At 39.6% G+C, this 10,051-nt stretch overlaps 1 protein-coding gene across 1 annotated transcript in view; it reads right to left on the bottom strand.

The window, feature by feature from the left end:
- Positions 1–559: 559 nt before the first annotated feature.
- LOC150064931 (phosphatidylinositol 3,4,5-trisphosphate 3-phosphatase TPTE2-like) overlaps positions 560–10,051 on the bottom strand; it is a 33,446-nt gene continuing 23,954 nt past the window's right edge. The window contains exons 9-10 of the mRNA XM_090329284.1: positions 1,281–1,447; positions 560–788 (exon numbers count right to left, since the gene is read on the bottom strand). The gene's annotated coding sequence lies outside the window, so the exon portion shown is untranslated. The remainder of the gene's footprint in view (positions 789–1,280; positions 1,448–10,051) is intronic.

Here is a 10,051-nt window from a genome sequence, read left to right as displayed (position 1 = left end):
GTATACTATCTGATAAACATTAATAAAGTCAGAGCAACTGTTGAAATTATCCCACGAATGGAGAACACAAGTATGGAGGATACTGGAAGCCCCACTGTGAACAAAAAAGACATAACAATAACAAACAAACAAAAACAGCTGGCCAGGCACCATGGCTCCTGCCTGTAATCTTAGCTACTCAGGAAGTTGAGATCTGAGGATCACGGTTCAAATCCAGCTCAGGTTCTAAAGTCAATGAGACTCTTATCTCAAATTAACGACTACAAAATCGGAAGTGGCACTGGGGCTCCAGGGTAGGGCAAGAGCTTTAGCTTTGAGCTGAAAGGGCTCAGGGACAACACCCTGTCCCATGACCAAAAAAAAAAAAAAAACCTGTAGCAATTCAGAATGAGACCTAGAGGTTTTAAAAAATGCCAAGATCTCCAATTCTTTTATGAACACTGAATGGTAGCAATCTTAACTGAATACATACAAGGCAGTCAAACAAGTCAGGATGTCAAAAACTGAAGAATAATCATTCAAATACTGCAAGCCAGTGGAAAACATTGACACAACTGACCCTGCTCAGGTACTGGTCCAGGCTCTCAACTGAAGTGTATGCATTTGAGGAAGAAGTCACATGGTTTTCTCCAGGAGAGAAACTTCCCTTCAATTCTGCAACATGTGGAAGTTTTTCTGTAGAATAGCCCTCGCTGCTAGGCCTTGTGACAGGAGTATGGGCAAGAGACTGAGTGTGTGCAATCACCAAGGAAATTCCTTCAATGGCCTCCTTCATGCTGTCCACAGTCCTGTGAGGTTTGCCAAGGAGAAATACCAGCATTTCATTAGTCAATAAAGAACTCCTAAGGAACTTGCATTTCTGAGAACCAGAACAAAAGAATAAATGAAAAATGCCTTTGCATCCATAGTGTTAGTAATATTGGAAATATGTCATAACATGGCTGAGTGCTGAGGAGCTGTGAATGAAGATTCTTTCTATGAGTATTTTTGAGATATTGATCAACTCATGTTTTAATTTTATAATCCTTTACATAAAAATATTTGTTGAAAGTAATTAAATAGGAACATATAAAATTATTTATATACAGAATATTTTTTCTGGCAGCATCAACAAATAGCATATTCAAAATGTTTTGCTTTACAATGAGATCTCAGTATATTCTCCTTTTAGGAAGTCATTAAAATTGTGATTTAAGAAATATGCCTTTAATCATTACATGTATCAGTGGTAAACTAACTTGTCCCAAACTGTCAAACACTACATATAGATAGGCATTTACCTCAAAATGACAAAATTCTCCTTCCTGTTCTTCACACTGTAACTGTGATAACATATTCTTTGCTTTTTTTTTTTGCTCCTTGTCTTGGCATCTCCACATATTTCCCAAGCATATTCTCATATGTATTTTACATATGAATGAAGTGCATTCTGGCTGAAATAACCAACCTGAAAGAAAACAAGGGAAAAAGCTATGTCAGGTTGGGTTATTTTTTTATTATAAAGGAACACATATTTTCTCATCCACTCTCTGTCCAAGTGCATAAAGAGGTTCTACTTCATGAAACAACTACATGAAGATCTGCAGGTAGATGAGTTACATCCTTGTTCTGTGTTAGCTTAGAGACGAGGGCAATGGAAAGGCAGAAAAATGGCCACTATCGATTCACTAGATGCTGGAATAAAATGCATTTTCTCCTAGGAATTGACCTTCTTTAGGCACAGGAGTACTTTCCAGAAGAAAATAGCTACATTGATAGCTAAACACTAAAAAGGAAGCAAGAAGAGAGACTATGAACTGGCATTTATCCAGTCTATAATATTTACTGATGCTTCATGGCAGTCTGTTTCTACCTAAGGTGGAGTAAGCTGCACTGAGCTCTGTTTCTGTATGAAGCCAATCCAAAAATATTCAAGCAAACCACATTAAAGCACTTTGAAGACAACCTATTTGAGAGAATGGAGTCAGTGAATGCACAGACCAAGGCAAAGAAAGAAGGGAGCTAGGTGGTGCACACTCCAAGTTCCCAAGATGCAATGGTGAGTGAAACAGGCTGATGGAAGCGAGGAGGATGAGTGTCACGTGACAGCGCACTGGAGCGTTCAGAGTGGTATGAGGGAAATCCAGGAGAGCTACACAGGACCCCCTTGCATATGTAACGGAGCAGTGGATCACGTGTGTTCAGAAAGGAGCCTGACATTGAGGAATAAAACACATGAAGAGATGACAGGAAACTACCTATTGTTCACACACTGCCAGGAAGTGATGTCTTTACAGAACAGAGGACATCAGAGATGCCTTGCTACAGCAGGGCAAAATTAACACTCCATAAATCCTGCCCTGAAATATCCAAAAATTTATAAAACCAAGAGAGGAAGAACCAACTTTCTTGTAAGTGATCTAATTATTGCCAAAAATAGGGCTCAAGAAATCTAATTACACATTACAGAGATAAAAGTTTGAAATCATACGGAAGGTTGATGAGCATAGCGAATGTTAACCCATGTGTTAAACATCAGTGTTTTATCTGAGTAGTCCTAATTACAAGTCATTTGTTTTCCTCTGACATTTCTTACAAGTGAATAAAAGAAAGAAACCCCATGCCAATAGATATGCATGCCAGTAGTTCATCTCTTATAATCCTATTTACTCAAGAGGCTCAGACGATCTTGGTTCATAGCTACCAGGGGTAGGTAAATATAGAAGAACTTTACCTTCAGTTAGTCATCAAAAAACTAGAAAGTAGAGGATCAAGTGGTACAGAGCCAGCCATAAGTAAACAACCAAGCAAGTTTTTGAGGATTGGATTTCAAGCCTTACTATACACACACACACAGTGATCAAATTAGTGCCAGAAAGTATCCTCTCTAAGAAGGAATCTAGGGCTGGGAGTTTGGCCTAGTGGTAGAGTGCTTGCCTAGCATGCACGAAGACCCGGGTTCAATTCCTCGTTACCACATACATATATACAAAAAAGCCAGAAGTGGTGCTGAAGCTCAAGTGATAGAGCTCTAGCCTTGAGAAAGTCCAAGGACAGTGCTCAAGCCCTGAGCTCAAAGCCCAAGACTGGCAAAAAAAAAAGAAGGAATCTAGTAGGCTGAAGAGACCCCTCTCTAGATTTCCCCCTAATTTCCTGAGTAAGCTGTGGGCTGTAAATTCCTGACAGAAGAACAAAGGCAAGAAACCAGGTGGAAATGTTACAATTTTATTGACCTCTTGCATATGGCCAGCTTGTGCCTTATGGTCAAATTACTAAAAAAAAAAACCCCTGCTAACTGAAGGGTCGGGGCTCTCAATTCTAACCTGCTGTGTGGCTGATGATTAGGAGCCCAGGCTCAAGCTTGCAATAAAAGGCTCTCAGGTGTTTACATCAGCTCCTAGATACTCAGGAGGCTGAAATGTGAGGAACAAGGTTCAAAGTCAGCCCCAGAACAAAAGGACTTGAGACACTTTATCTTCAATTAATCTCTAGAAAGCGGGAAGTGGGGCTTGGCTCAAGAGTAGGGAAGCTGAAGAACTCAAGGACAACACCTAGGGTAGGGTGGTAAACTTGAGCTGAAGAGCTCAGGGACAGTGCCCAGGCCCAGTTCAAGACCCATGACCCACCCCCCAAAAATTACAAGATGTGGTTTAACAGATGCCAGAGGAAATAAAAGTAGTTTTCACAGATATTAAAACTCCATCTTGCACACTGAAGTCATCAGAGAAAATCAGAGCTTTTATATTTGTGTTTATTCTTTATTTAACTTAAACTACTATAGTTGAGTATCAAATACATATTTTAAGTACTAATATCTTCACTGGGCTAGAAATAAAATATGAAAACACTTTCTAGAAGAAAAATTGCTTATGTCTCAAAAGATGATATTGATATAATCAGAGGGATCCTAATACTGAATTAAGCAAAAGAAAAAGTATCATCAGCTGGGCTCTAGTGGCTCACAACTGTAATCTTAACTACTCAGGAGGCCGAGGTCTCAGAATCCCTGCTTGAAATCAGCTTAGGAATCAAAGTCTATGGGACTTATCTCCAACAAACCTCCAAAAAAACTAGAAGTGGAGCTGTGGCTCAAATGGGAAAGTGCTAACCAGGAGCAAAAACATGTAGGTGCCCAGCTCTGAGTTAAAGCCATAGGATCATTACCAACAAGCAACACCAACAAGAAGAAAAACAAGTATTTTCCTAGATACAAAAGGACCCAAGAGGGTATTAATCTATTTATTAAGGAAAAGCTTTCTCTGGCAAGAAAGCAGTAAATCATGTGAGAGAGTTCAATGGAAATTTTCTTCTGTACATTAGCTTTATTTTTTTCTTTTTTAATTTTTTTATTGTAATTAATAAAAGGGTTACATGATATTTGCCAGATAGAAGGTGCATTAATTCACATACATTGATACCCTTTCACATGTCTTGGTACCCATTACCCTCCCCCCCACACCCCTCACCCATCTTGGTTTTCCCCCCTTCCCTATCAAATTTCAAATAACCAAATACAAATAAATTCAATATATCAGATAACAAAGTGAGATTCTGTAACAATATGAGGTACCCAAGGGACAGCAAAGGAGATGAGAGACAACATAGTACATTAAGGACAACAATCATTCGTTATATGGCTTTTGTTTCAATATCCTGGAGGTCCTTTCAATTAGCTTCATACTATATGGCCTTACATATCAAGATTTTGCTCTATTGCAGATCTCTGCTAGTAGAGCCCAAGGTTTCTACTGATTATGACGAATGAGGGAAACCATTGAGCCTAAGTTCCTTTGAGTCTGGCTTACTTCACTTAATATGATTTTTTCTAAGTCTTTACATTTCCTCTCAAATGGGGTGATGTCATTCTTTCTGACAGCAGCATAGAATTCCATTGTGTACAATACCACAACTTGTTGATCCACTCATCAACTGAGGGACATCTAGGTTGGTTCCATATCTTTGCTATGGTGAATAGTGCTGCAATGTACATTGTTGTGCTAGTGGATTTAGTATGCCCTTGTTTCTGGATGGTTGGGTAAATGCCAAGTAGTGGAATTGCTGGGTCATAGGGGAGTTCTATGTTTAGCCTTTTGAGGCACTGCCACACTGCTTTCCATAGTGGTTGAACGAGTTTGCACTCCCACCAACAGTGTAGTAGTGATCCCTCCTGGCCACATCCCCTCCAGCATCTGTTATTATTCGTTTTCCTGATCCTGGCCAATCTAATTGGAGTGAGGTGGAATCTTAGAGTTGTTTTGATTTGCATTTCTTTTATGACCAGAGATGTTGAGCATTTCTTCATGTGTCTATAGGCCATTTTTGTTTCTTCTTCAGAGAAGACTCTCTTTAAGACTTTGGCCCATTTTTTAAAGGGATGGTTGTTACTTTGGAGATTAGTTTTGGAGTGATTCAATTTTTTGAGTTGTTGATATATTTTAGATTGTACATTAGCTTTAAATACTATGTTTGAGCCAGGAGTTTGACCTATTGGTAAGAGTGCTTGCGTATCCCATATCACGTGTCATGTTTGATTCCTCGGTATCACATACGTAGAAAAAGGTGGAAGTGGTGCTGTGGCTCAAGGGCTAGAACACTGTCCTTGAGAACATAAGGACAGTATTCAGGCCCTGAGTTCAAGTCGTAAGCCTGGCAAAAAACAAAAAGGAAGAAAAGAGAAAGAAAGAAAGAATGAATGAAAGAATGAATGAAAGAAAGGAATAAGGAAGGAAGGAAGGAACTACAGCCAAGCACAGTGTCTCATGCCTGTAATCTTAGCTATTCAGGAGTCTGAGATCTGAGAATCTCTATTCAAAGCCAGATCAGGCACTAAAGACCCTGAAGACTGTGAGACTCTTCTCTCCAATTAACCACTAGGAAATGGGAAATGGCACTGTGGCCAAGGGGTAGGGCAGTAGCCTTAAACTGAAATGCTAAGGGACAGCACCCAAGCCCAGAATCCAAGCCCAACAGCCAAAAACCGAAGAAAATACCATTTACAGCATTCCTCTGTGAATAAAAAAAGTATAATAAGCTTTAAAAAAAAGGCAAAAGGACAGTTGCTTGCTTAATCCCTTTATCTTTCTTTCTTTGGATTTCAGATTTAGCTGGTTTCAGCCTTTAAACTGAGGGCCTCTCTTACCCTTTCTCGCCTTTCTATACCACACTTGGCCTTTACCTCATGAGGTACACTGTCTGCCTCCTTTTTTTACTACTTATTGTGGATAGGGAGTCTCCCAGACTTTTGTGATGGGTTGGTTTGAACTTGGACCTACCAATTCCCAGACTCTTGATTAACAAAAGTATAAGCTGTATATGGTAAGAAGAGTTACTTCTTTTTTTTTTTTTTTTGCTAGTCCTGGGGCATGAACTCAGGGCCTGAGCACTGTCTTTAGGCTTTTTCCTCAAGGTTAGTTCTCTACCACTTGAGGCAAAACACCACTTCGGTGTATGTGGCACCAAGGAATCAAATCCTGGTCTTCATGCATGCTAGGCAAGCACTCTACCACTAGGCCAAACTCCTATCCCAAGAAGAGCTGCTTTTTAAATGTGAGAAATCTCCTTGTCCTCCCGCTGTCATTCCTTTCTGTTCATTATAACAATGTAGATGCCAGGATAATGGTATCTTTCTAGCTGACACCTGCTCAGCCCCTGACTGTCAGGATAAAATGATGAACCTAGGCATGCTCTGCTCATCTCCCTGGATGATGATCCTCCTAGAGATTCACTCATCTGTCAGCTTTCTTTCCATGGAGGATCAATGTCATATTAGGGAACCTGTTGTCTGAGTAGGGAATTTTCTTCCTTCTGGCTTCCATCTCAGGTACAAAGGAAATGTAAATCCTTCTCAACATCTTCACTGGAAGGGGTTCTAGAGCTAAAAATTCTTTGCTGACAGATTCCTTCTCTGTCATGTCAATACAATGCAAACATGCATGGTTTGTTTCCTGATGGTGTCTCCATAGCTAACTATTCAGAAAGGGAAACTGATTCAGTTTTGAATACACAACACAATTTTATCATGGCATGAAGCCATGATTTCTAAGTTTCTATTGGATATATGGATTAATGGTTTTCTTCCACTTGGTTATAGTCTATACAGGGTCTTTCATCTGTGTATACTCACAGCAGAAAGTCCAGTGTGAATCTATGCTAAGCTATATTTATATCAGTCTATAAAAATGTGGTTGTATTTTCTGATCCAATTCATTAAAATGAAATATTCTGGGTTTTTTGTAATATTCAGCACCCTTCCCAATCATCTCTCCTTCAGACACATGTCAGACTCTTCTCTCCCTCAAGCCACACATGGAAGGCACGCATACCACATGATATATTTCTGTTCCAGTCTTTGGCATTAATGATTTTAATATGAAATTATGAATTGGGAGCCATTAAGAATTATTTCCCTTTGATAAGAAGCTAAGGGTTAATGACAAAATAGGATTCTTAATTCTGACTAATTAGTCAGTCTTTGATTTGGATTTAAAGTTTTATCACATGAGGCATATTTATTATCAGAAGCACAAATCAATCACACATTTTGAGCATAACTCTAAAGATCATACTTAATATGATGCTGATATTTCTTAAGTGTTTTAGTAAGTACTCATACTTGCAAAAATAATTATAGCAGTTGCTGATTTGACCTATTAATTGTTCAGGGTAGTCTGGGAAGTAAATTCCTTTGGCTATATTATTGAAAATACAAAACCCACTTATACGAGAAGATAGAATATAAATAATGAACATACCAAAGGCTGGATATGTTTCCTCGCAACTGTCTTGCTCTTCTGATGCAATATACTGAATCACATCCTGTAAAGTCAGATAAATCGTGGTATTTACAGCAAAAGAAACACTGATCCTTAAATAAGAAATAACAAAAGTATATTTCCTCAGGTGTTCAATGTAATTCTTATTGGAATACTTTTATTTTTCCTTCAGGTATTACTTCAGTGACCTAGATCTTCATCATTTAAATATATACTGAGTATCATGTAAGATGAACACACAGAAACATTTTGGTTATTAATTTGACACAAGTAAGCTAGCAGAATAAAAAGAAACAGTAGGGCTGGAATTGGGAGCAGTAGTATTCTAATGGTCTAGTGCTCACATAGCATGTATGAAGCCCTAGGTTCAATTCCTCAGTATCCCATACACCGAAAAAAAGCTGGAAATGGTGATGTGGCTCAGGTGATATAGTGCTAGCCTTGAGAAAGCCCAAGAACAATGCCCAAGCTGTGAGTTCTAGCCCCAGGACTGGCAAAAGACAGAGACAGAGACAGAGAGACAAAGAGAGAGAGAGACAGAGAGACAGAGAGAGAGAGAGGCACAAAATACCAAAATGAGGGCTGGGAGTATAGCCTCATGGTAGAGTGCTAGCATGCAAGAAGCCCTGGGTTCAATTCCTTGGTACCATGTACATAGAAAAAGCTAGAAGTGGTGCTGTGGCGCAAGTGGTAGAACATTAGCCTTGAGAAAGTTCAAGACAGTGCCCAGGCTCTGAGTTCAAGCACCAGGACTGCCATTAAAAAAATACCAAAATGAGGGGTCGGGAGTTTGGTCTGGTGGTAGAGTGCTTGCCTAGCATGCATGAAGACCCAGGTTCAATTCCTAGTTACCACATAACAGTGCTCAGGCCCTGAGTCCACACCCTGGACTGGCAAAAAAAAAAAACACCAAAATGAGCAAATTTAAAATGCACGTTATTGTGTACTTCACATGAATAACCTATAAACACCTTGTTCCAATTTCTTTCACCTCAACAATAGGTATTTTCCCAAAGTATTTCTTCGATTACTTTGGCAAGTCTTTTCCTCATTAAAGACTTAGTCTACCATTTGTAACCTTCATTAAGGATTCCTTTTCCTCCTAGATGCCCACACTAACATTCTTTGAGGTTAGCTTAATTCTTTATCAAATTTTCACTGTATCTATAACTCTCAGAATGGACAATATTTCCTTAGATGGTTTTCCCTTTCCTGCTGGTAAGGAGTTTTATACTGTCTTATTTTCCCTGACAAGCTCAGAAAGGAATGGCCTTGTGAGCATGTAGAATTAAGATTGTATTTTGGTCCAGTGATCAGACTCTTTCCAAATAGCTTTCTCAACATTAAGCGTGACACCTAAGGGAATAATTTATTACATTTCTAGGAAAAAAATGTTGTTCTTCATTTGCCCATAGCCATTTCTATACACAAACTTTGTTTTCCTGGATCTAGTACATTGTCTCTGAGTGAGCTTCATTATCATTTCCTTCCTCCTGTACGCCCTATTGAAACTCATTATGGAACCCCATTCTGTGGCATTTATAGAATTTGATGATAAAAAATGGTCAATTTACAAGGTAACTTTTGACCTATAAAGAAAAAGGCTAATTCAATATGCTATTGTAATTATTCCTTGGATCTACCTTCTAAGCTTACCTTTATTATCTATCATTTGTTAGTGGCTCATATCTGTAACCCTAGCTCCTCTGCAGACTGAGACTTCGGGATAATGGTTTGAAGCCAACCCAGTCAAGAAAGTCCATAAGACTTCAATAAACCACCAGAAAGCCATAAGTAGTGTGGCTCAAATGGTATAGCACTAACCGTGAGCAAGAAAACCCAGACCTTTCCCCACCCCAGTTCAGGACCCACTCCCCAAAATGAATGAACAAATTATTAGTTATAAGTAAACTATATATAAATAAACGTTTAAATTATAAATAAAGTACATATTTTAAGTTAAAGTCAATGTACGAGCAAACTCCAGATGCTCCTTTAGTAGGTCTACCAAGAGCCCCTGTCCGTTGGCCTCCAACTGTGCTTTCCACAGGGATTCCAGGCAAGCAGCTCCCATGGTCCTCTGGGCAGGAGGGGCGTGTCTAAGCGCGGGTGGGTGGGGCCGTGGGGCGGGGCTTGGATGGACTGCAGTCCACCTGCAGGTTGCCAGCCCAGCTGGTAGGGGCATCCTCACTGAGCTCTGAGGGAAGGTCAGTTGAGCAAGAGCCAGCCGAACTCTGCTTAACCATCTGGAAGAAGATGGGTGAAAACCAGCTGGTTGCCACGAAATAGCTCTTGCACCC

The sequence above is a fragment of the Megascapheus bottae genome, chromosome 3, assembly GCF_031878675.1.
Source record: "Megascapheus bottae isolate mThoBot1 chromosome 3, mThoBot2.hap1, whole genome shotgun sequence".
Classification (NCBI taxonomy): Eukaryota; Metazoa; Chordata; class Mammalia; order Rodentia; family Geomyidae; genus Megascapheus; species Megascapheus bottae.
Note: the sequence above shows the minus strand (reverse complement) of the source record. Positions and strands in the feature narration are given on the sequence as shown.